This window comes from Elephas maximus, chromosome 1, assembly GCF_024166365.1.
Source record: "Elephas maximus indicus isolate mEleMax1 chromosome 1, mEleMax1 primary haplotype, whole genome shotgun sequence".
NCBI lineage: Eukaryota > Metazoa > Chordata > Mammalia > Proboscidea > Elephantidae > Elephas > Elephas maximus.
In genome coordinates, this window is record NC_064819.1 from 227,458,889 (window position 1) to 227,486,549 (window position 27,661).

Here is a 27,661-nt window from a genome sequence, read left to right on the forward strand (position 1 = left end):
AATTCCAATATTTGGTTTATCTCAAAGTTGGCATCTGTTTCTTGTTTTTTCCCTTGAGAATGGGTCACATTTTTCAGGTTCTTATGTTGAGTAAGTCTAGATTGTATACTGCATGTGTGAACGTTATGTTCTGCAGACTCTAAGTCTTGTTATAGAGAATAACTATGCTTTTGTTAGACTCAGGCGTAAAGACTGTCTTGCTTTCTGTAGGTGATGGTTAAGTCTCACTTCAGTTCTTTAATGCTGTTGCTTCGCTGTTGTGAGTTTGTCTCAGAGTTTTGAGTTTGTCCTATACATTCATTGTTGATAGGTTAGCCCAAGTCTTCTATGGGTTAACGCATAGAATGAGCGGTTCCACTTCTTTGGCTCTCTTCTCTCTGGGGTATCCCGCTCACTGTCCGGTGGCTGCTTGGGATCTTTTCCCTGATTCCTCAACCCAGAAAGATCTCAGGGTTTCTATTGGGATCTTAGTCACTCGCACCATGCTGCTCTGTGGCAATAGCATAACCTCAAGGCAGACCCACCAAAAAATAAAAATAAGAGGAAACCCCATTTGTATTCCAGTTGCTTCTTCAAGTTTTGGCTCCCCTCCATTCCACAGTCTGCCTGCATTGGTTTACAGTTCACAATCCTCATACAGCTGCCTATTGAATTTTGTCCAGCATTTATAGTTGTTTTCAGCAGGAGGGCCAGTTTGTTGAGAAATTAGTATACCATACTAGAAGCTAAATTTCCCAATTAAGGCCTTTGCAAGGAAAAATTACTCTAGCTAGTGATAATAACAAATTTTGAAAATTGAAACATGAGTCATAATTCTGGATTCAAATGCATATTATGGTCTTCTCATTAAGATTCCAATATTTAAGTTGCTTTGTGACCTTGCCCAATTTTTAGAGTCACAGATGTTTTATCCTTAAAATGGGGACAGTGATCCCATCTCTGCCAAGTTCACAAGTATGATGATAGAATGAAATCCTGTACTGATTATAAATTTTTTCACATTTGTTCAAACTCACATTATGTTTTCAATACAATCTATACAATTGCAATAACTTCTTTACTACTTACCCTACCTTCAGTTTTTGTTGTTGTTGTTCCAATTCAAGTATACTGCTGCCAGAGTAATCTTTTTAAACTATAACTCAATAAAGTTAATTTTTACACACGCACCTCCAATGATTGCTAATTAACTTCTATGTAAATTTTAAATCTGTGGCCCTCTAAATCTGCCATTTCTTTCCTAAACTTTCATTCCTATAACCTCATCTCAATTGAACTATATATTTCTTTCCTATGCCTCCACACATGATTTATTAATATTAAATAAACTTACCCTTCACATCTCTGGTTATCTAAATGTTATCTTTTTCTTGAGGTCCAGCTTAAACATTAAAAAAAAAAAAAATTACATTGGTTTATTTATGGCTCCAGCAATTTATTCATTCTCATTCTGTCTCTCTTCTGGATGATTGAGTGTTTTCCTCTATATTCAAGATTAATCGTATTCATATGTTATAATTTCTCTCATAATAATAATTAAAAAAGCTATGACTTTATTTGGTATTCTTCTCCGTTTACCAACCATGTCTCTGCTCTCCATTTTTAAGAAAACTTGAGTTATCTATTTAGTATTTCCACGTCATCGTCTTTTATTCTCTCTTGAGCCTTCTCCAATCAGGTGTTCATTTCCACCAAATCACTAAACCTGTTCTTGTCACTACCTGTTGCTGTCAAGCTGATTCTGACTCGATATTGGTCCTTTGGATTTTCAAGGCTGTAAATCTTTACAGAAGCAGACAGCCACATCCTCTTCCACAGAGCAGCTGGTGGGTTTGGACCATCGACCTTTTTGTTAGCATCGGAATGCTTAACCATTGTGCCACCAGAGCTCCTTGTTCTTGTCACTCATGACTACCGTATTGCCAAATCTAATGGTTAATTCTCAGTACTCTTATTACTCCATTTATCAGTAGCATTTGAAAGAGGTAATCAATCCCATGTCTTTGGAAAACTTTTTTCACCTGTGTCCGAGGACAATACACTTTCATTGTTTTCCTCCTACCTCACAAGTTTCTTCTTCTTATTTCCCTTTTCTGTTCATACCTCCGACTTCTAAACATTGAGTTTACTTCTTGAACCTCTTCTCTAACTGTATTCACTCTATTGATTATCTCATTCACTGTCATGGCATTAAATACGAAAGCCTGGCCTATCCTCTCCCCTGAACTCTATCCAATGGTCTACTGAACTTGAATCTGTAAAAGGCATCTCAAACATATATGTCTGAAAATAAACTCATCTTCATGCCAAATCTATTCCTCCATAGTCTTCCCTATTTTAATTATGACAACTTTGTGTTTCTGATTCCATCAGCCAAAAAGTTGATGCTGTCTTTGACTCACTTTCCTTCTCTCACACCTCACATTCAGTCCGTATGGAAATCTGTCTGCTTGACCTTTACACTATATAAAAGAAATAACACTTTCTTAACTTCTTTGCTGCCCATACTCTGGTCCAGGCTACCATCATCTCTTAACTAGATGTTTGCAGTAACCTCCCAGTTGACCTCCCTGCTTCTGTATTTGCTCACCTATTTTTTATTCTAAAGACAGCAATCAGAGTGTTCTTTTTTGAATACTTAAGTCAAATCATGTCATTCTTTTTGCTTAAAGCCCTTCAATGGCTTCCTATTTTATTGAGTAAAAGCCTGTCTTATACGGACCTACACAATCTGTCCACCTGTCTGTCTTCATTTTCTTCTGTAACCCCCATTATGTTTTCTTACCCTCCACCATGCTGTCCCCCTTGCTCTATCTTGAATGTTGTTGTTGTTATTGTTGTTAGGTGCCATCGAGTCGGTTCCAACTCATAGCAACCCTATGCACAACAGAATGAAACACTGCCCGGTCCTGTGCCATCCTTACAATCATTGTTATGCTTGAGCTCATTGTTGCAGCCACTGTGTCAATCCACCTCGCTGAGGGTCTTCCTCTTTTCCGCTGACCCTGTTCTTTGCCAAGCATGATGTCCTTCTCCAGGGACTGATCCCTCCTGACAACATGTCCAAAGTATGTAAGATGCAGTCTCGCCATCCTTGCCTCCAAGGAGCACTCTGGCCACACTTTCTCCAAGACAGATTTGTTCGTTCTTTTGGCAGTCCATGGTATATTCAATGTTCTTCACCAACACCACAATTCAAAGGTGTCAACTCTTCTTCAGTCTTCCTTATTCATTGTCCAGCTTTCACATGCATACGATGCAATTGAAAATACCATGGCTTAGGTCAGGCGCACCTTAGTCTTCAGGGTGACATCTTTGCTCTTCAACACTCTGAAGAGGTCCTTTGCAGCAGATTTACCCAATGAAATGCGTCTTTTGATTTCTTGACTGTTGCTTCCATGGCTGTTGATTGTGGATCCAAGTAAAATGATATCGCTGACAACTTCAATCTTTTCTCCATTTATCACGATGTTGCTCATTGGTCTAGTTGTGAGGATTTTTGTTTTCTTTATGTTGAGGTGTAATCCATACTGAAGGCTGTGGTCTTTGATCTTCATTAGTAAGTGCTTCAAGTCCTCTTCACTTTCAGCGAGCAAGGTTGTGTCATCTGCATAACGCAGGTTAACGAGTCTTCCTCTAATCTTGATGCCCTGTTCTTCTTCATATAGTCCAGCTTCTCAGATTATTTGTTCAGCATACAGATTAAATAGGTATGGTGAAAGAATACAACCCTGAGGCACACCTTTCCTGACTTTAAACCAATCAGTATCCCCTTGTTCTGTCCAAACAACTGCCTCTTGATCTATGTAAGGGTTCCTCATGAGCACAATTAAGTGTTCTGGAATTCCCATTCTTCGCAGTGTTATCCATAGTTTGTTATGATCCACACAGTCAAATGCCTTTTGCAATAGTGAAGTTGCAATAGTGAAGGATTCCATGGGGAAAATATTAAAGGATGCAGGAAGCATCAAAAGACGATGGAAGGAATACACAGAGTCATTATACCAAAAAGAATTCGTGAGTATTCAACCGTTTCAAGAGGTGGCATATGGCCAGGAACCGATGGTACTGAAGGAAGAAGTCCAAGCTGCTCTGAAGGCATTGGTGAAAAACAAGGCTCCAGGAATTGATGGAATATCAATTGAGATGTTTCAACAAACAGATGCAGCACTGGAGGTGCTTACTCGTCTATGCCAAGAAATATGGAAAACAGCTTCCTGGCCAACTGCCTGGAAGAGATCCATATTTATGCCTATTCCCAAGAAAGGTGATCCAACCAAATATGGAAATTATAGAACAATATCGTTAATATCACACACAAGCAAAATTCTGCTGAAGATCATTCAAAAACGGCTGCAGCAGTATATCGACAGGGAACTCCCAGAAATTCAGGCTGGTTTCAGAAGAGGACATGGAACCAGGGATATCATTGCTGATGTCAGATGGATCCTGGCTGAAAGCAGAGAATACCAGAAGGATGATTACCTGTGTTTTATTGATTATGCAAAGGCATTTGACTGTGTGAATCATAACAAACTATAGATAACACTGCGAAGAATGGGAATGACTATCTTGAATAGTCAGATAAAATCCAGCTTGCCAATTTCTGGGCATAATACAAACTTTTGGAAGGTAGTTGCCAAAGATCATTTACCTTTAATTGTAATAATTTAATTTTTTGCAAGAATAATAGAAGAAATACATATAATTTATTATTATTACTGTTATCATCATTGTCACCATCAGTGGTGACAGCAGTACATAAGCCACATTCTTAAAACTTTACTTAAAATAAAAAAAAACCCAAACCCATTGCCATCAAGTTGATTCTGACTCTTAAATTAGGAACATTTTTCTTGTGTGTGCATAGATAAATCCATCAGAGTGCAATTTACTGAAATCATAGGGCAAGGGTACTGATAGCACATGCAATTGTGACAATTATGAGTAGAACTGGTAGGTAGAGCTAGCCTTCCCTGCTGTTGGTGGTGGGTGGGAATGGGTCATTGAAGCAAATGTCTTCTACAGCATGATTTGGCTAGGGTGTTGTCAGAGATTATTGTCTTATTCAGCATTGGTCAGATCTTTATTTATTTTTAAAAATATAAGCTCAAGACATAAAGGAAAACCTGGAAAATTGAAAAAGAATTTAAGCAACTAATGACAACTGAAAAGTTAGTCAGGAAAGGCTGCTGCTTATAAGATAGCAGCCTAGGCATATTTCCCTGGAGGAAATGAAACAATGCATGCAAACCTAGAGACTGGGCTCCTGGTGTTCTCAAACTACTCTGAAATGACAACTGTAGGGCATGTTGTTGTTGTTGTTGTTGGTTACCTTCTAGTCAGTGGATCCATTTTCTCATGCTAAGTGTTGTTAGTCCCTAGACTCGGTTATGAGGCTGTAGGTCAAATCTCATTGCTAGGATTTAAAAAATAAGAGAGTTTTCTATTAGTCCAGAATAGTTTATATATGGTCCCTCCAGATTCTGTGGGTACTGATTCTGTTGATCTCTCAAGGTCCCTTTCAAACCCATTATTCCCTGACTCCATAATTAATTAGTGAATGAGATGATAATTTAATTAATGTTACAATTAAATCTGCCTGCTGTATGTTTATAATATCTCTGGCATTTCTGAAAAAGCCATAGATGTGGTTTCCTTGAAAAGACCCTTTTGGGAAGTAGTTAGAGGTAGTCTTGCTGAGTTATCAAAGAATCATCTGCTTTTTGGCACCATTGAAGGACTATTCTGTTTATTATAGGGCAGTGCTTGATAGAACATTTAGTAATCATATGCAGTAGCATGGCAAGAGATCAACTGTTTTGCTTTTGGCAAGAGCTAATGTTTTTTGTTTTTTTTGCAAGAACAGCATAATGTACGATTTTGCTTTCCATTTTTCAAAAAATAAAATAATTTGCATATGTTTCTGCAAGGGTGAACCATAGTAGTATAGAAAAACTAAGAATCATCTAAAACAATAGCTTAGCATAAATAAAAAGAAAACTGGATGATAACACAGCACAAGAAAAATAACACTAGACTTGCCTCATTGCACTGAATTTCTGCCGAGCATAAAACTTTTATCAGAAAACAAAACAGTGGAAATAATAAATAGATACTATAAATTAAAACTAGTACAAATTATGTGGGACATCTCCAGAATAATTCTTCTGCATACGGTGAGTTCTAATTGTGCTGAAAGCTCTCTCTCTCTCTTTTTTTTTTTTGCAAAACAAATTTCACTCTCTAAATTAGAGAAAATATTTTTGATATACATGATTATAACAGGTTGTTGAATTAAGGCTCCAAGGCTTTTGTAAAATAGAGAATTTGAATATCCCTATCATGATACCATCTGACACAATAAAGTTGAATTTCTCTTATTGTACAAAGCTCTGTTTTTCTGCATTCAAATGATTTCCCTGTGATGCATTTAAAACCAGACTCATTATAACATTTATTCCTATTTTTGTGGTTCGAAAGTATAGTTGTATTTCATGGCAAGGGAAGGAAGTAATAGGCATTGTTAAAAAGAAGCCAGAGGGGTGTGAAATGTCTGTTTTAGTTATAAAAAAAAAAAGTTTTGTTGGTTTAATCTAAATATATTTGAATGACTCTTGGCTGTTAGTTTTAAACTATGTGGAGAGTGTCCCATCAGTGATGAAAATGGCCTTTCCTTAGCTTACCTGCTATATTTTTTATTCACAGGAGAATTTGCTGCTTAAGGAGTATAGAAATTTCTTTCTTGGGAAACCTAACCAAACTTTCCTATTGCCCCCTCCCCCTTTTTTTTTAAATACAGAATAAGTAAGCATATCAGTAGCTCTTATTATCAATTTCTGCTTTTCAATCCAAATTTGTTGACTCTGCTGAAAAGTGAAAACAAAAAATATCTTCTTTCTACTTAAACATGGAAAAGGTTTGGGATGTGGGTTGGGTTATTGAATGGTGACTCCAATCCTTCATCTAAAGGTGGGGAGTTGACTCTGTGAAAATTCTTTGACCATCATACCTGAAGATTCTGTGGCCCTGGGGCAGCAACCCAGTCACAGGACACACTGTTTGCTGAATATCAACCACTACTTGGCTGACGTCTTCTCAGTCACCCTTTATTGGCTTAATAAAATCTTTAGAATTGTCGTTGGCTCAAAAAGGTAAGCCTAGGAAAAATTAAGGAATAAATAAATAAGCGAACAGTTCAAGCATTTAAAATTTTTTTTTTTTTTTATTCTTAAGGTTTCATCTAAAAGCCAGACTTCCCCACTGACCTCAGCATGGTGGTAGTTATCCTGGTAATATTTCGTATTTGAAAGACAGAGCTAAAGTTTTGCTGTATGTTTGGAATGACACAAACTCAGCTTCTTAGAAACTCAATCAACACATATTTCTCTGGTACATAATGATTTTTTAGAAAGAAAAAAAGGAAAGAAAAGCAAATAAACGTGTTTATAGAAATGTTGTATAGGGTATATTTTGGGGAAAATAGAAATTCAGGCTGATTTTGTGTACTTAGCCTTTCCATAAAGATGATTACAGAGGAATGTCTCAGGAAGCTATGCCTCACTTTTCAAATGACTTTCACCTCCGTCGTGGGGCCTTGGTATGCAGCTGAAGGAGCCCTGGTGGCACAGTGGTTAGGTACTCGGCTGCTAACCAAAAGATCAGTGGTTCGAACACACCAGCTGCTCCCGGGAGAAAGATATGACAACCTGCTTTTGAAAAGATTTCCAGCCTCGGAAACCCTATGGGGCAGTTGTAACTCTGTCCTATTGGGTTGTTGTGAGTCAGAATCGACTTGCTGGCAATGGGTTTTTTTTTTTGATAGGGTCATTATGAGTCGGAATCAGCTCAATGGCAAAGGATTTTTTTTTTTTTTGGTAGGCAGCTAGGAGTTCCTGGGCGTTGCAAATGGGTGAGCATGTGGCTATTAATTCAAACGTTGGTGGTTTGAACTCATCCAGAAGCACCTGGGAAAAAAGGCTTGGTGATGTGTTTTCAAAAATTCAGCCATTGAAAACCTTATGGAACACACTTCTATTCTGGCACATATAAAGTCACCATACATTGGAATTGACTTGATGGCAACTGGTTTATCAGTTAGTATAGAGCTGGTAGTTATGGCTCAGACACCAGAGCTTCTTCAAGAATTCCCTTCTGGGCAATCATGTCCCTTCACTGCCTGTCACCCTAAAGTCTGCATAAGAGGGCGAGGCACAGACGAGGGCGAGGCACAGACAACAAGCCTTGGGCGAGGCACAGACAATAAGCCTTGGGCGAGGCACAGACAACAAGCCTTGGGAGAGATCACAATTAGCTGTTCCTCAGGACAACTATCGCGCACCTTGCCTTAAATCAGCTACAAGGAGCTGTAAAGAAACGATGGTCTTGAACAACTGCAAACTGGATATTATATTCTTTCATTTCACAGTGGGATGTGCAATATTTAAGGACTAGAAAGACTTGGAGGGGTTGTGTTGGTTACGTATTGTACTGTGCAGCAGATTGTATAAGAGAAGCTGACATTTGAATAGATAAACGATTGTTATCTCTGTTTTACAGAAGAAGAAACTCAGGCACTTAGAGAGTAAGAAATTACTCAAGGTAAAACGCTCACTAAGTAGCTAAAAGGAGCTCTGGTGGCACAGTAGTTAAGCACTTGGCTGCTGACCCGAAAGTTGGAGGTTCACACCTACCAGCCACTCTGTGGGAGAATGATGTGGCAGTCTGCTTTCATAAAGATTTACTACCTAGGAAACCCTCTGGGGCAGTTCTGTTCTGTTCTGTAGGGTCACCGTGAGTTGGAATTGACTCAACGGCAACAGGTTTGGTTGTTGGTTTAAGTAGCTAAAGTAGGATTAAAATCCATGTGTTTGTGACTTTACACACAAAACCGCTATGCCATGAGGAAAACTGCTTTTCTGGGCTAATTCTCACATCACAGAAACAAGAAAGAACTGACTAGGTAGTTAGAAGTGGCATAAACTTGGGTAAAAGTAACCCCCTCCTTTGAAACAAAAACAAACAAAACAAAAAACTGTTAATTCTCAAAAAGAAGAATGTTGGTCCCAGATTTCACTAAAGTAATTACAAAAGATTTATTTAAAACATGGGTGTCATGGATTGAATTGTGTCCCCCCAAAATATGTCAATTTGGCTAGGTCATGATTCCCTTGTATGACTGTCTACCATTTTATCATCTGATGTGATTTCCCCATGTGTTGTAAATCCCATCACCACGATGTAATAAGGTGGATTAGCGGTGGTTACATTGATGACGTTTACAAAACTAGATAGTGTCTTAAGCCAATCTCTTTTGAGATACAAAAAAGGGAAGCGAGCAGAGAAACACGTTGACCTCATACCACCAAGAAAGCAGTGCTCGGAGCAGAGCACGTCCTTTGGACCTGAGGTTCCTGCACTGAGATGCCCTCAGACCAAGGGAAGAATGATGCATCGCAAGGACCTTCCTCCAAAGACAACAGAGAGAGAAAGCTTTCCCCTGAAGGTGATGCCCTGAATTCAGGTTTCTAGCCTACTGGATTGTGAGAGAATAAACTTCTCTTTGTTAAAGCCATCCACTTGTGGTATTTCTGTTATAGCAGCACTAGATGACTAAGACAATGGATATTATTGTGTGGCCAAAGACTTTATAAGAAAATAACACTCAGGTCTTCTATAAACAAAATTTTGACCATACGATCCCAAAAGATCTTGATAAAAAAGAAAAAGGGAAATTATCTAGAAAAACCTCACATGACTGTGCGATAGCTTAGCCGTTGTCTCGTGAGTTCATGTTGGAAGGAGAACACATAATGGACATGAAAGTCAAACCTAAACTATGATGAATAAAAAAGAAAGGTGTGAATTTATAAGATCCTCTGCTTTTTAACGCTAAGAGATGACAGAGGGAAGGAAAGGCTCTTCAGCTTCAGTCTTCCTAAGCCCACTCCACTGAGGAAAATTGTGTTGAAATGAGAAAGAGGAAAAGAAGTATTTTAAAAGACATGGAAGGCCAAGATAAGTGAAGACATCATTAAGCCCCTAGCTGTTTTAAATGTATTAAAATTCAGTCTCATTTTATTTGTTCATTCATTCATCAAAAAATTAACCGAGTGCCTATGACATGCCACCTGCTGGGCAAAGTGAGGGAGAGACAGTTAGTCTCAGTTCCCGCATTCAAGGATTTTATCCTTGGCAGCCTTGGAGAGACCAGAAAAGGAAATAAGCAAATGAAATTCCCTGGAATATTTCATATAGAAGGTATTCCATGTATCACGATAGGGTTGTGTATAGGACTCAATGGGAGCTTAAGCTGGTGTGAAGAAGGAGGCCAGAAGCTAGCATGATGGAGTCCTAAAACATAAGTAGGATTTAGCAAGATGGAAAGGGGAAGGGTAGAGATGGAAAAGGAAGGGGGCTGGTAGACGAAAGTGCACATGCGAGGATCAAAACTGCTTCACAGGGTTCTGAGGGCTCCTAGCTCTGCAACTGTACATCCGCGGTTGGCCATCCTTGAGAAGCCATGGTGAACGGAAGCGGTTCCAGAAGACCAGGGATGATAACACCTTGGTTTTCAAAAATGAGCCATGCAGAAGAACTTCTGCTCTCACGTCTCCAAGTCGTAACTGGAATCACATGTGTAGATGGTCATGTGGTGCTGTTGATGATGAAGGAAGAGGCCCCAATCATGCATCCCAGCAACAGCCTACATTTGCGTTTAGGTAGGATATTTTAGGTTCAGAGAATTTGTTTTTCTTTCAGGATGAAGTTGCCTTATAGCAGTTATTGACTTTGCCGGCATTGTTGTTAGTTGCCACTGAGTCCGCTCCAACTCATGGCGACCTTACGTATAACAGGACGAAACGTTGCCCAGTTCTGTGTCATCTTTACGATCCCTGGTAGGCTGGAGGCCACTGTTGCAGCTATTGTGTCAGTCCATCTCATGGAGGGTATCCCCTGTTTTCGTTGGCTGTCTACTTTACCAAGCATGATGTCCTTTCCAGCGATTGGTCTTTTCTGATGACATGTCCATAGTAAGCAAGATGAAGTCTTGCTATCCTCGCTTCTAGGAACATTCTGGTTGTATTTCTTCTAAGACGAATTTGTCCATTCTTTTGGCTTTGTTTAGATTTGTTTCATCTGTCAGTTTGTCATACTGTGGTAGCTTTAGTGTTGCTATGATGCTGGAAGCTGTGCCACCGATATTTCGAATACTAGCATGGTCCCCCATGGTGGACAGGTTTCAGCAAAACTTCCAGACTAAGGCAGACTAGGAAGAAAGACCCGGTGATCTACTTCCAAAAATTAGCCAATGAAAACCCCATAGATCCAAACACAGTGTTGTCTGATTGGCAGAATAGACGTGGAGAACTGTGAGCTGGTTGGTTCAGGGCCAGCATGTACGGCTGTGCAAAGAGTACATCACACGACTCTGAAGAGCACCAATCACAGAGGTTCTGGGGACCAGCAGGTGATACAGCTAGGTGCAGCGCCAGTTTAGGAAAGTGTTTATGAACTGGTCACCACTTCCTAGCAAGTGGTCTCTAGTGAATTACTGCCAGACTCCCTAGCTTTGTCCTCCACCACTCAGTGAAGTGCAGGGACCCAAATTGTAGGTAATCAATAACTGGAGAGAAAGTTTATAAATTGAGTGGGGAAAAAAAAAAAATCAAAAATAAAACAATTGCTAGTTTACAACAAGAGGCCACAACAAAGAATGCGAAATTTATCACAGATTAAATATAAGCCTCTGAATTTTCTTGGAAAAAATCAGTTTTATGAGTACAGGTTGAAAGTGACACAATGATTTATGTGAAAGAGTGTCCGTAAAGTTTAATTAATCACGAGCTCCACATAAACCAGTAATGTGATGTGCCTGCCGAGAAAACAAAGGTGATCTTTCTTTTCTCTTTAAATTTTCTTTTTTTTTTGATGTTTTTCAAATTACAAAACTAACACAGCTTGTTCCAAAAAAGTGAAACTGAAATAAAATTTTCAAAGGTGGTAAAAAGCCAAAGCTATCCTGTCCTCCGTTCTCGCCCTTGCCCCTGCTCCCCCGCCCGGGTACCCAAGTCCCCCGGCGCGTGCGCAGCCTTCCACGCGCTTCTCCGTACGCATGCTCAGTTAGAAACATGTAGGGCTGGCAGGCTTTTAAACTCAAATGGTGTAATTACTCTGAATCTTGCTTCTTTAGTACGATACTAATAACCCTACTGGTCAGTAAGTATCCGTGTAAAGTATACTTTCTTTGGGGAAAAAACTGGTTGCTGGTCAAGTCGATCCTGACTCATAGTGACCCTGTGGGGCAAAGTAGAGCCACCCCATTGGTTTCTGAGGCTGTAATCTTTACGGAAGCAGACTGCCACATCTTTCTCCAAAGAGTGGCTGGTGGGTTTGAACCCCCGAGCTTTCAGCAGCCAGCACGTTAACCAGTGTGCCACCAAGTCTGCTTGTCTTTGGGAAAAGGTGGGCAATTTCTCTCTTTTTTTTTTTTTTTATGTATACACATACACTCCTATGTAACTTAATGGGCCCTGGTGGCGCAGTGGTTAAGCGCTACGGCTACTAACCAAAAAGGTCAGCAGTTCAAATCCACCGGGCGCTCCTTGGAAACTATGGGGCAGTTCTACTCTGTCCTATAGGGTCGCTATGAGTCAGAATCGACTTGACGGCAACGGGTTTTTCTTTTTACAGGTTTGCGCAGTGATTAAGAGTTCAGCTGCTAACTAAAAAGTCGGCAGTTAGAGTCAACCAGCCACTCCTCGGAAGCCCTATGGGACAGTTCTCTCTCCTAAAGGGTTGTTGTGAGTGGGAATTGACTCAACGGCAATGGGCTTTTTATATCACACATTTTGAGCTTTTTTAAGGACTGTATTTTCTTTCCTTTCCTTTCTGTTTCTTTCGTCTTTATTTCCCTAGTCTCTCTCCTGATTCTCCCGCTCTGCCTTGACCCCATCCCTATCCAGTTAACCTGTGTTAACAACTTGATGTTTCCTTCTCTTCTTTCCCATGCTGGTAGGAATACACACACACACAAATATTTGTGCATGTGTGTGTGTGTGTGTATCCCTCTCTCTCTATATTATACATGTGTTTGTTTTCATTGTTTTTTATGGAAGTGGAATCACCATTATAACAGTGGTTCTCAACCAGGAGCTGAGAGTCCTTGGGTGTTGCACACAGTCAGTGCTCTTGACTGCTTACCAAAGGTGGAAGGTTCAAATTCACCCAGACACTCCTCAGAGGAAAAGCCTAGCATCTACTTCTAAAAAATCAGCCATTGAAAACCCTATGGAGCACAGTTCTACTCTGACACACGGGATTGCAACTGCTCCCCCCACCCACTCGAGGGACATTTGGCAATGTCTGGTTGGGGTGTCAAAATGGGTGTGTGTGTGCTCTTGGCATCTAGCAGGTAGAGGCCAAGGATGCCACTAAACATCCTACAATGCACAAAATGACCCCCACGGCAAAGGATTATCCATCCAAGATGTCAGCAGTGCCAAGATACAGAAACCCTGAATTATTCTTACATAGTCAACATATTTCTCTGCATTCCACACATTCTGGAAATTACCTTGCAGTACAGGTCTTCAAAAAAGAGAAGCACCCTTAACGAGATGGATTGACACAGTGGACACAACGGTGGGCTCAAGCATAGCAAAGATTGTTAGGATCGTGCAGGACTGGGCAAAGCATTTTGCTCTATTGTACATAGCATCACTATGAGTCAAAGCTGACTCAATAGTACCTAACAACAGCAATTTTTTTATGCCAGAATTTTCTTCTCTATAAAATTGGGATAGTAACAGCCTTCACCTCTCAGAGTTGTTCTGAAAATTAAACAAGATAAAACCTGTAAAGCATTTAGACTCTCGTGACAGACAACCAAGCGGAGCAGTAGGAGAGGAAGCCTTTTTCAAAATGCCACAGCAAGGGGAGGGGCTCTCAAGGAGTATTCTGCTTTGGCAAAGAGGGCAGAATTTTCATGGAGCTTTAGCGAGGAGGGGTCAGCTGAAGTTCAACTAGTTTGGGAAAGAGTTACTCAAAAAAGTGTCCTCAGAATAGGGAGGTGTTGCTCTTCCTGATAGCAGCCGTTGGCTGGGCAATTTGGGTTTTGCCTAGAATGCAGGAAGAGGAAGAGGGAGGAAGAACAGTGGGAGCCAAGGTCACCCAAGGGCAGAGTGAAAAATTCCTAGTCCTTGAAGGCTCTACACAGGCACATAGAATGTGTTCAGTAAATACTTGTGTTTGATGCTGTTCTGTTCCCACCCCACCCTGGGGCCAAATCTCAAGAAAGACATTAACTCCCAGGAGCCATCTAGGAAGCAAGGTGGAAGTTCTGGAATGTCTGGGCCCAACTAACTGATCTAGGGGTTCAACTGCATTCCACCCAGGAGAAGGCTGGGATGCCAGGCTCCTCCCTGGCCACCCTGGCTCCCTTCGATTTTCCTCTGATTATCTCTTCCTCTTCAAGCTTCTGGGTATTTTTTCTGGTCTGGAAGCAGGTTAAAAAAAAAAAAACCAGATTTTTCCTGACCAGGTATTTATTTATAGTTATTGTTCCTAACATAAACTTTATGATATAAAAGGCCAAGGGTTTTCATGCTCAGATTCTTGAGACTTAAAAGCTTGGATCCTAAAAATCCAAAGCTGAGAATCGCAGGCTTTTGTTCTTCTTGTTCCATTGTTGTAGTCTTTCCCAGAAGCAGTCAAGAATGGGCAGTTCTTAAAACCAGTAATCAGCCCTAAGACATATTGCATATGACTTACTACGTTTGTGTTAGGAGATACTGCCCTTGCTCTCCCAGAAAGTCCCAAATAACCCTAGAATGGTTGTTCGAAAGGATTCTTGAAGGACAAGGCTTCTAGAGAGATAGGATTTGAGTCAGAATTTAGCGTGAGGTCGAAGTGAGGTTGGGTGGCAATAATTTATCTTTTTTTTAAATTCTGTACTTGAATTGTGTTAAGTTTATAGAATTTAGCTTTGTGTTCTTTGTGTTTTCTAGGCATATTTGTCAGTAGGTACAGTTTTTCAACAGCCAGTGGTATTTGTTGTGAATCTTTAAAATGAATACATTAATTAGGGCTAGTGTCTGTATCATAAAGCTGAAAAATAATAGTTCAACTGAATGTGACTTGACTTTTGGTGCATACACGCTCGGGTCCTTTCTTATCAGGATGGTTAGTCTAAAGCTAATTTCTATTTGCAATTCTCACGGGGCAAGGCATTTTCATTTTAGCATCAGGCTCAGCTCACTATCTCCTAAAGCATGGTTTTAGCGTATCTCCTGGATCTTCCTGTTTTAAGATCAGTACTGGATGAAATACAGATCACTAGATAAAATTGAGTTCCAGTTGGACTGTTCATAATATTCATTCCATTTGGTTTTGAATTAAAGAATATTTCCTAGGGTATTTAGAAACTAGCTTTTGGATAATGTAAATTAAAATGTTTTCAGGTAAAGATATTGATCTTAGCAAACTACATTATAAAAATACACCGCCACAGTGGGGTCGGGCATAGCTTTTAAAATGTTCACAATATGCCTGCACTAATGAGACATTTTTGCTGTAAATACATTTTGTATATGACATTTAAAGCAGTTGGTGAAAGGGGAGACTGAAAGTTAGCTGGAGTAGGGGGAAGATTTTTATTTCTGGACTGTTCCTCTTTACTCTTCATGATTGCAGGAGTGAGCTAACCAATGCAAGGCAAGGTTCATGAGGCTTCAGTTGGAACCTGCCGGGAGGCTCGCCGTTAAAGATTGCTGAGTTCTGTTTTCTTGGTCCTAATGGCTCTTAGCTTGCAAAGCTTGCGGTACATGAGAGGTGTTTTTATTGGTTTGTTTGAGTGCAGTTGCTTGCATAAGACTTATAATTTGACTAAAGGGGGCATCTGTGAAAACGACGTGGTCAGGTACGTCCTGCTGCCCTGAATGCTAAGACACCTTCGGTAGAGGCACGCTATGCTTTTATTTCTAACTGTACATTGAATTATTTACACCTTCAAGGCAGCTGATTGAACTGCAGTATCAGTCAATTAGCAAATCAAAAATTTATATGATTCCAATTTAGCATGGAGTCCTTCTCCCTCTCTTTTTTTTTCCTTTTAGATTTTCACCCTGACAGTGACAAATTACTCCTCTGCTGGCTGAGATTGGAAATTAAAAGCATTTAGAGTTGCTCATGCATTTATGCTAATGAGAACTTCTGTTATGATTTGCATGCAAAAGAGGACAATCTGAAAGCTCATCAGTTTTTCCTGCTTCCTTCCGCATTTTGATGTAGTAGGGTTCTTTTTTTTTTCTGTTTTTTCTGCAGAGCAAAATTTTTTCTCCAGGAAACAATACGGGAATGTGAACAAAAAGAGTTCTTTTAAGTCAGAAAGTTCTTCTTCTTCTTTTTTTTTTTTTTTTTCTTACCCTCCAGATTCTTGTCAAATCGTTCCCTGGCTCTTTGAGAACTGCAGCCCACATTCATTAGCATTTTAGATGTTTATCAAAGGAAGGCTCCACTATCTGCCATGTAAGATCATAGCTCAGCTTCATTTTCAATTCAGAAGGTGAGGGAAAAAGACCTGGGGACAGATGAGAAGAGGAACGTGTACCCTGACAATCTTCTTCATAGATACACCCGAATTAATCCCATTTAGAGCAAATTTGATTAATCACCAAAGGTGACAGTTTCAACTTTCATAGATGTCACTGACAAATTTCTGTCAGCATCTTAGTATGAAAGTCCTCCACAGATATTTATAGAAAAGACAGCAGCATTAAAAACGAATATAGAAAACTAGAGGGGAAAAAAAAATGAACGAGGAAAAAAATTCACTATTTTGAAAGGGATTTAATTATTTCCACAAATATGCATTTATAAAGCCATTAAAAGATGGCAAAGGGGAATTATAAAGAAGGGAAATGCTTCATCGAAAATAAAAATTATTTTTCTAAGAAATTAGTCTCTCTCTTGGGATTTTTCTAATTTGGTGAGTCAAATGCTATCTTGTACTGTCAAAAAGTAGCTGATACTGTGGAAATTTTATTTGGCTAAAGTAAATTTACTTTATCATTCCTCTCAATTGTTATCATCGGAGGTCTTTACTTACATTTAAAGCAGTTCAGAATTTATTGTGCACCAAGCACGTGAAAGGCAACATACTTCCATCCATAAATATACCGTCCACTCAATAGAGAAGTCTGGAGATTTCTTCTTTAAATGTACATAATCTTCTTATTGACCCAAGGTGTTTTAAGGATGAGCCCATAGGATTGCCTTTTGATATTGGCGTTTACTTTAACACTGAAAACAATGGCTATTTGCCCACTTGCATCTGCTTCCCTTAAGCTGCTCTAACACAGAAACATATACAATTCTAGCTAAGCGTATTGCCCAGAGTCTCTGGAATCCATTCAGGTCACTTTCTATTTTGTCTGTTAAGACTGCATGACCCCCACCTCCCCACATGTTCCAGTAACTTGACTGACAATTTTTATTTCCAAAGTCCCTGGATTTCCCCAAGCATGATGGACATCCCAAGCTGGTCATTCCATCTTGGATACCATCTGATATTGACTTGCTGGCATTTTAACTTCAGATGAGAGAGGTCTGGCTTTGGATTCCCCAGCTTTCTCTCCCTCTAGCTGACTGATCAACCAGGCCAGCTCGTAGTTTAGCTTGCTCACTCACTTACCAGGAAAGGGACTCAGACACCATACAGGAACTGTCTGTCTGTGGTTAGGGAAGGGAGGGAAGACAGATATTACTTCTAGGCTTGGAACTTAATCATTCGTTGCAATCAAACCTATGCCTCCTAAACCTGGTCTAGCATGACTGCCTTATGAAGTAAAGTTTTGATCTGTTATCCTCCATGGCCATTTAATTTAGTTAATCTGTCATCTTTGTATGGAATTCTATAAATGGATACTAAATGGTAAACAGAAACCTGAATTCTGTTCACTGCAGATGGAGGCATATGAAATACGAAAGATAATCACAGGAGAATCTTTGCAGGAAGGATACTTCTAGAATCCATAGGGTATCTGGAAAACCCTTGCACTTCTTCAGCACGCACAGAGAGAAGCCTTTTCTGTGAAGATATAGTCCACCAGTCTTGGAGGAGACATACTACACAATCTTAAATACAGGTCTCCATTGAGTGGCTAAAAGGAAAGAAATATAGCCAGAGAATACCAAATGAGCTGTTTCAACAAACGGATGCAATGCTGGAAGTGCCCACTCTTCTATGCCAAGAAATTTGGAAGATAGCAAGCTGGCCAACTGACTGGAAGAGATCCATATTTGTGCCCATTCCAAAGAAAGGTGATACAACAGAATATGGAAATTATCGAACAATATTATTAATATCACAGCAAGTAAAATTTTGCTGAAGATCATTCAAAAGCGGCTGCAGCAGTACATCAGCAAGGAATTGCCATAAATTCAAGCTGGATACAGAATAGGACATGAAACATGAAACAGGTCACTATGAGTTGGAATCGACTCGATGGCACTGGGTTTGTTTTTTTTTTTTTTTTTTTAAATCAGGAGGGACCAGTCCCTGGAGAGGGACATCATGCTTGGTAGAGGGTCGGTGAAAAAGAAGATGACCCTCAACAAGATGGCTTGACACAGTGGCTGCAACAGTGGGCTCACGCATAAGAACAATTGTGAGGATGGTACAGGACTGGGCAGTATTTAATTCTGTTGTACATAGGGTCAGAACCAACTTCATGGCACCTAGGAACAACAGTAACAGAGCTATTAACAGAGCTATTATTACATGAAGGCTGTATACTCTAAAGCTTGCTTTTTGTGAAATTGTATAAAGAGGTACTGAGAATTCCCCGTTGTTAGAATATCAGCCCTACCATGAAAATTCTGTTGAAACTTTTCTGTAAAAATTCCTATTTCTCTTTTATAGGGTACATTTGCAAAGGAAAGAAATAATATCTTTTAATTTCCCCAAAGCTATATTATTTTTCTAAGAAAGCACAATGACGTTTTGTTGATGGTGCCACCATCTTTATCCTGGGTAATCTCTTGATCTTATAGTACCTAGAAAATTATTCATGGGCAAGACATGACACTGTGAAGCTGTGATAGCTCCTGGAATGGATGTGGGAAAGGGCAGGAGGAGGGGCTGACAGGGATAGCAGGGCTGCTTGTGTGAGACAAGGACCGCTGCATGTCATAGGAGACAGACTGTCTTAGCTTCCTAGTGCTGCTGTAACAGAAATACCACAAGTGGGTGGCTTTAAAGAACAGAAGTTGATTTTCTCACAGCTTAGGAGGCTAGTAGTCAAATTCAGGGCACGAGCTCTAGGGGAAGGCAGTCTTTCTGTGTCTGCTCTGGAGGAAGGTCCTTGTCTCTTGCAGCTTCTATAGTCCCACCTGTCTTCGGTTCTTTGGTGATCCTCAGATCGCATTTGTCTTCCCTCATTTATGCTTTACTCCTTGTCTAATCTGCTTTTTAGAACTCAGAAGTGATTAGGTTTAGGACATGCCCTACACTGATAAACCCATTGCTGTCAAGTGAATCCTGTGCATAGTGACCCTGTAGGACAGAGTAGAACTGCCCCATAGGGTTTCCAAGGCTGTAATCTTTCTGGAAGCAGACAGACTACCACATCTTTCTCCCACAGAGCGGCTGGTGGGTTCAAACCACCGACCTTTTGGTTAGCAGCCAAATACTTAACCACTACGCTGCCAGGGCTCCTTTCCTGCACTGTCAGGGCCTCATTAATACAACAAAGAAAATCCTATTCCTAACCAGGATTACATCCAATTCAATGCATCACACGGGGATATATATACTACATCATGTATCCCATTTTACTTTTTCCTTCGCTGACAAAAATATCTTCTAACTGTATTTCTGGTACAACTATTTCCTTCTCTGCCTTGTATGATTTTTATTCTTTCATTTTTGTTGTGTATTTGTTTTTGTTACAAATGACTTTCAATTCTCCTGAAAACCAAACCAAAAAAACAAAACAAACTCATTGCCGTCAAGTCAATTACGACTCATAGTGACCCTATAAGGACAGAGGAGAACTGTCCTCATAGGGTTTCCAAGGAATGGCTGGTGGATTCGAACTGCCAACATTTTGGTTAAGAGCCAAGCTATTAACCACTATGCCACCAGGGCTCCCAAGTCTCCTGAGGGGTGCCAATAAATCTAACAGTACCTAATGTTTTTTGAAGACATAAACGTTTTTTGAAGACATACTAAGTACTAAATGTTTAAGTGCTAAATGTTGGTGTGTGTTACAGTTCTACAAGGCAGGTAGCCTTTCACACATGAGGGGACATAAATGCTTAGAAAGGTTACATAGCTTGTCCAATGCCCAGTGTTTTTTAAGTGGCAGAGCCAGGACTAACACCTGGACTTGTCTGTCACTGAAATCAGAGTCCTGGAGCACAGTGCTGTTAACAGCAGAGGGTTGTTAGCTGGGATAACCTTAGGTGTTAACTCCTGATACAGTCATTGAAAATACTCAGCTCCATCTACTGCAGGGGAATGCCTAGGGCAGCATTTACTTTAGCATCCTGTGTCCCCATTCTGTGCCTGCTCCTTGAAAAGGTCACTACAAAGAAAAGGGTCAAATTAACGATGAAATCAGGTTCCTTGACCGTGGCGTTATCCACGCAGATTTTCTTCTCAAGTCAAGATGGTCTCCAGCGTCTGCACTAATGTTACTGCAGGGAACCTATGTTTTGCTGAGCAAAAGCTCTATCCATTTCCCTTTCTAATAGATCCTCCTACAGTCTAACAGCACAGGCTCATGGTTGCCCCAAACCATTATCTGTGTCCAGCTGATCATGGGTTTACTGAAGGCTTTTGAATGTCCGTATGCTAGAAAAGGCAACCAGACAATACTCTCTCTAAGACACATGCTTTCATGGCACAGTTCTTGCTTTGACAAATTGCAGTGATGGTTTTGCCAGATGGAAGATGGACTCCCCAAGGAAATGTGAGCAAGGCTAAGAATTCCACAAAGGCAGCATAACTTACTCCACTTGGAACCAGAGGTGATAGTCAGAAGTCAAATAGAGGTCTTACCAACAACCATTTACACGTATAAAGCCCCCTTTACAAAGGAGTCCCAGGGCCCGGTGCGTTTAGACTTTCTGAAATGTCAGTGGTTAAGGACAGCAGATAACAGCAGCAAACATAACCTTTAGTGCAGCCCCGAATACTGACACAGAGTAAGAGGCGGTGTGCTTTTTATAGGAAGCACATTATACTCTCTGCATTGTCTTGAGCCCACCATTGTCCCAAATGTGAAACTTCTGTCGGATGCCAGTGGAGTTTTGTGTTACTACGTGATGGCAGGATCTGATCCGAGCTCAACTAGCACTTCTAAGCATTTTGCTACATGGTGTAAAAATGCTGCAAGCCAGCTCTACTCTGTAAAAAAAAAAAAAATTTTTTTTTTTTTTTTCTGTAGAGGCTGATAATTATGGCTGATCACTTTATTCTTTGAAAACAAAACACAGCATAGGTATTCTATATTCACACTGCAATAATGTTTTCAAATTTTGAGAATGCTTTTCTATTGTGATTCTATGTCAAGCATCACTGTTCTTTTTATTCTAAACTGAAGATATTGACAATTAACAATGCCCATGGGGGTGTCAGTGGACTTTCCTGCACTGCGCAAGAATAAAGCTTCTTCTACCTTTTATAGACAATAATAATACAATATGTTTCAGAGACCAGTGTTGTTACAATTCTACAATTTCAGATTCACAATCTACTTTATGATTTCCTTAAGAAAAAAGCTACCATTTTCTAAAGAACGCAACCCATAAAATTCTGCAACTTACTGAATAAAATCTCGGCTTCTATAATACATTTTTATGCACTAGCATTTAAGCCAGCTAAATCGCTATAGGATCGAATAAGTTTTCCTATATACTTTTCTAATCTCCCAAAAGTTGAGATAAGGAGATAGTTGACAAGGTAGACAGTGGTTAGCAGACATTTCTAAGTAAGTTATTTATTGCTCTGTGTTATCAATTCCTTCACAACTCTTCATTTCTCTCTTTTTTTTTTTTTGTGGTTATGATAGGTGAATGAAGAACTCAGGGATACTTTTTGAGTGACTTCATCCTCAGCTTCCACATTTTATCTTAGAAGATTTCATTTGATTTATCTTTATGATTCACGTTTCAGTCTCTAGAATTACGAGAGTGGATTAGTTTTATCTTTAAATATAAATCAGAACTAATTGACAATAGGTTCCAAATTACCCCAAATTTGTCATGAATCTGACTCTTGAAACAGGAGGAGTTTTAATGGATTATGGCTCTTGAAATTTCATCATAACGTACTTAAAATTTAACAGTGGGAGAGGTGTGCTAAGTTATCTCTAGTCCTGAAATACTACATGTGATCTTTGTGACAAAAGCCCTAAAATAGCAGAAATTTGTACTTTCTCTATTTTTGGAGTCACTGTTTTATTATTTGCACAGATGATGCATTAAGATATTCTCATTTGAAAATATTCAGGAAAGACAAAAGCATAGATCAGTATGTATGTCTTAATTTTTCTCTTTGCCTCCTCTCTGCCAATACATTTTCTTCTGAAATGGTAACAATTTACAATTGCATTCTTCCAGTCCTTTCTATGACTTAAAATTTATATTTGCATATGTACGTTTTGTCATACAAAGTAACCTACTAAATTTTGTTTCCACATACAGCTACTCCTAATTCTTTTTCAACAACCGTATGATATTCCATTAATTGCATGCACTGTAATTTTCAATCTCTTCTGTTTTTCATTAATTGCTTTATAAGGTGACTACATTTTTCACTACAAATAATGATGCAATAAATGCCTTTTAATATACACATTTGTGTACATATTCATTTATTTTTGTAGACTTTGTTGCTGTTGTTGTCAGGTGCCATCGAGCCTGTTCCGACTCATAGCAACCCTATGTACAACAGATTGAAACAGTGCCCAGTCCTGAGTCATCTTCACAAACTTCGTTATGCTTCAGCCATTGTTGCAACCATTGTGTCAATCCATCTCATTGAGAGTCTTCCTCTTTTTAGCTAACCTTCTACTTTACCAAGCATGATGTCCTTTCCCAGGGACATAACTGTCCAAAATATGTGAGACATAGTCTCGCCATCTGTGCTTCTAAGGGAGTATTCTGGTTGTACTTTTTCCAGGACAGATTTTGTTAATTCTTTTGTCAGTTCATGGTATATTCAAAATTCTTTGCCAACACCGTAATTCAAAGGCATCAATTCTTCTTCAGTTTTCCTTATTCATTGTCCAAATTTCATGTGCATATGTGGTGATTAAAAATATCATGGCTTGGGTCAGATGCACCTTAGTGCTCAAACTGAACTCTTTGCTTTTTAACACTTTAAAGAGGTCTTTTGCCACACATATGCCCAATGCAACATGTCTTTTGATTTCTGGACTGCTGCTTCCATGGGCGTTGATTGTAGATCCAAGTAAAATGAATCTTTGACAACTTTAATCTTTTCTCTGTTTTTCATGATGTTACTTGTAGCTCCAGTTGTGAGGATTTTTGCTTTCTCTATGTTGAGTTGTAATCCCTATTGAAGGCTGTAGTCTTTGATCTTCATCAATAAGTGCTTCAAGTCCTCTTCGCTTTCAGCAAGCATGGTTGTGTCATCTGCATGATGCAGGTTGTTAATGAGTTTTCAGGTAAACTAAATACCTGGAATTAGAATTCCTAGATCAGAAGATGTGCACATTTATAATGTTGATTAAAACAAAACAAAACAAAAATCCATTGCTTTTGAGTGGATTCTGACTCATAAAGACCCTATAGGATAGAAAAGAACTTCCCCAAAGGGTTTCAAAGGAACAGCTGGTGGATTCGAACTGTCGACCTTTTAGTTAGCAGCTGAGCTCTTAACCACCATGCCACCAGGGCTCCATAACGTTAATAGGTACTGGCAATTTGTATCCCAAATGGCTTTATCATTTCTAGAGATAAATATAAAAGACATTGTAAAAATGTTTTCAGGACAAAGGCACAATGGAGAGCAAGCCTCACACTGAGTGTGATACCATGATACCTCTCTTAGAATCAGAAACAGCAAAGATGCACTTTGCCTTTCTTGAAACTTGGTGCATTTTTCAAAATGTCTACACAGAGTTCTGACATTCTATCAATTTTATTTGGAATGTAACTTGACCTTTCTCTGCTTGTCATCATTTTGTTAAAAATATTGAATTGAGTTATGAAATGCAACATATACGTAATTGGCGTCTTTGTAAAAGAAAACAAACAAACAAAAAAATAGAATGGGAAAAAATTAAACATAATTCAAACAAATTAAAAAAAAAAGAATATTTACATCTGTACATTTAAGACACACCTTACGCTAAGGAAAAGAACATCAGAATGGTCAACACTGAGATATAGTCTAACAAAGTTAACCAAAACCCCAAACCCATTGCCATCGAGTTGATTCTAACTCATAGCAACCCTATCAGTCATAAAGACCCTAACAAAGTTATTGGTCTTTAAAGAAGAAAGAAAGCTTTGGGCAACCAGAATGTAAGGAGAAAAGTATCACCCTGGCCTCAGATTTTTCCATGGAACATTCAATGTTAGACTTCAGTGGCAGTATCAAATCATGAAAGATATTATAATGCATCGGTAATTAAAAATATATATAGGAGAGACAGAAAGATCAATGAAATAAAATACAATAGAAAGTCTAGAAATAGATACCAAATACATAAAAATGTGATATATGACAAAAGTAGCATCACAAGCCAGTATGTAAGGATATATTCTTTAGCATATGATCTTGTGACCAGAGAGTAATCATCTGGGAAAAAATAAAGGTGAATTCATACTTCATATTTTGCTAGGATAAATTTTAAATGAATTAAAAATTAAATGTGAAAATAAAACCATGAAAGTTCTAGAAGAAAATGTGATGATTCCTTTAATATTGCGTGAAAAATTTCTCTGTAACCATAACTCATAATATAGATACTATGAAAAAAATTGATAAATTTGCATAAAAATAAAAGCTGTTGTGCACAGTTTAAAAAAAAACAGTCAAAAAACCACTGACCAACATGGAAAATATACTTGCAATTTTTATAACATACAAAGAGCTCTTAAAACTCAGAAATTAATAATAAGAAAGGACAATACATATGAGAACAACAGATGGGTCACAGAAAAGGAAATAAAAATGCCTTAAAAAAAAATGACAAGTTTTAATAATATAACTACACTGAATTACTTCCCTTTTTTTCTGTCAGAGTAGCCTAAATACCTAAATTTGATGATACATTCTACTACTGAGACTGTGAGAAAACAGAAACCCTCGTTCATTGATGATGAGAGTGTAGATTTGCACTTATACAGAGGATTTTGGTTTCTATATTACTGAGACTGGATTTATACTTTTGTGTGTGTAAGTGCTAACCTTGCTGGAGTTTTGGTAATGGGGTTATACTACACAGTCTGTAGGGTCTGTAGTGTAAATTGAGACTATTACATGTGTTTCTACGCTCTGGAATGTGGGAATCAGCTTTCTCTTTATCCATTTTTTTCCAACTTATTTGTATAAATTTGTTATTTATTGAATTTTGTAATTTAAAATAATCTTCCCCATATTCTTTGTTATACATAGTTCCTTTCTCATTATTGGCGTTTCTTTCTTTTTTAATCTCGAGTCTTCCTTTTTTTTTTTTTTTTTTGTTGTTGTTAAATTTGCCAGAGATTGGCTTATCATATTGTTAAGTTTATAATTAAAATTTTATTTTAGTTGATAAAGTTTCTTTTCTTTGCCTTTCCATGTAATTTTCTTTTTTCATCATCATTTAATTCCTTTGAATTTGTTGTTATTAGTTTTCTACTATCTTGAGTTGAATGTTTATTTTTTGTCCCTCAATTTAATTTAAAGTCAGTTAATATGCATTAAGACTTCATATTCCTCTGAATACTGTTTAGTCAATATCCCATGGATTCTCATATGTAAGATTCTCACTGTTATTTATTTTTAGATAAATAAAATTCTTGTCTTGGTCTCCTCCTTTCTTATGTAAACCCTTAAATTATGAAATATTTTACACGTAGAGAATATTGGAAAATAATATGATTGTCGACTTGCTGACAGCTAAGATAAAGTACTAATATGTATCAAAACTTTGCCATGTTTTCTTAATTTTATTTGTCTTTTTTTAAGAAATGAAACAATAGAACTAAAAGCCACCTCTGGTTCACCTTTCTGTTACTTGAGAGGTTAGGTGTGTATCATTCCATGTATATTTATGGTAATTTTATGTATCCATAAATATTGACTATGGTTTTGTCTTAAATTTCCAAAATTTTGTCGTGAAATAAACATAATTTTATGCATTTTATGCTTAATATGAACTTTTTTTCAAATCTATTACTTTTTTTTATTACATATGTTGATATGCATGGATCATGGATTTATTCATTTAAACTGCCATATCACCTGACTATTCTTTGTCTTTTATTCTTTTATATGAATTTTAGCATCAGCTTATCAATTATTCTAAAAATTCTTATTACAATTTTGATTGGAATTCATTTAACTTATAAATCAATCTTGGGGGGGATTGACAATTTTTACAATATTGACTCTTTTCACATTTCCCTCTTTACTTATATTTTCTATTGTGACCGTCTAGAAAGTTTCATAACGTTCACAATGAAAGTCTTGCTCATCTTTTGTTATATTTATTCCTGAGTATTTTAATGTTACTCTTGTTGCTGTAAATATTATCTGTTATGAAATTACAATGCCTAGCTATCAACTGAGAGAAAAAGGAGCGCAAACCATGCCAATTCAGGAGGAAATGTGGAGTGTCACTAAATCAAACCTGGTAAGACTATACCTGCTAAGTAAAACCAAACCCATTCCTTCGGGTCAATTCCGACTCATAGTGACCCTGTAGAACAGAGTAGAACTGCCCCCGTAGGATTTCCACAGAGCAGCTGATGGATTCGAACTGCTGGCCTTTTGGTTAGCAGCTGAGCTATTAGCCACTGAGCCACCAGGGCTCCAAGTAAGACCATGGCAGTGTCTAAATCAGCAAAGGAATGACGAGACACACTTGGAAGCATGTGTTTGAATCCAGGCTAAACAGTTGTTGCCATCAAGTTGACCAACTCGTGTGTCAGAGTAGAACTATGTTCCACGGGGTTTCCAGTGGCTGCTTTTTCTGAAGTAGATCACCAGGTCTCTCTTCTGAGGCACCTCTGGATGGACTTCAACTGCCAACCCTTTGATTAGCAGTCGAGCATGTTAACCGTTCACACTACCCAGGGACTGTGACTCCAGGCTCCCAGAACTTACTTGGGGAGTTATTTCCTTCACACACAGTTGGTATCCGTCACCTCATGTGAAGCATGCTGGTTTGAGTGTTTAGAGCAACAGCAGTGGTTCAGATGAAGAGCACAGCAGCCAAACCATGACATAGAAGTAGGGCTGGGCTTTTTAGCTATGGCTCTGATTTTCTAAGATACCTAGAGATTGATTTCTATGCATAACATACATATAGCCTTGACCTTCAAATCTGAAAAAGCCAACTCCGTAAAGAAGTACTGAGCTCCTACAGAAAGTATCACTCCAAGGTGGCTTGGTTGGAGTATTCTAGGAAGAGAAGAC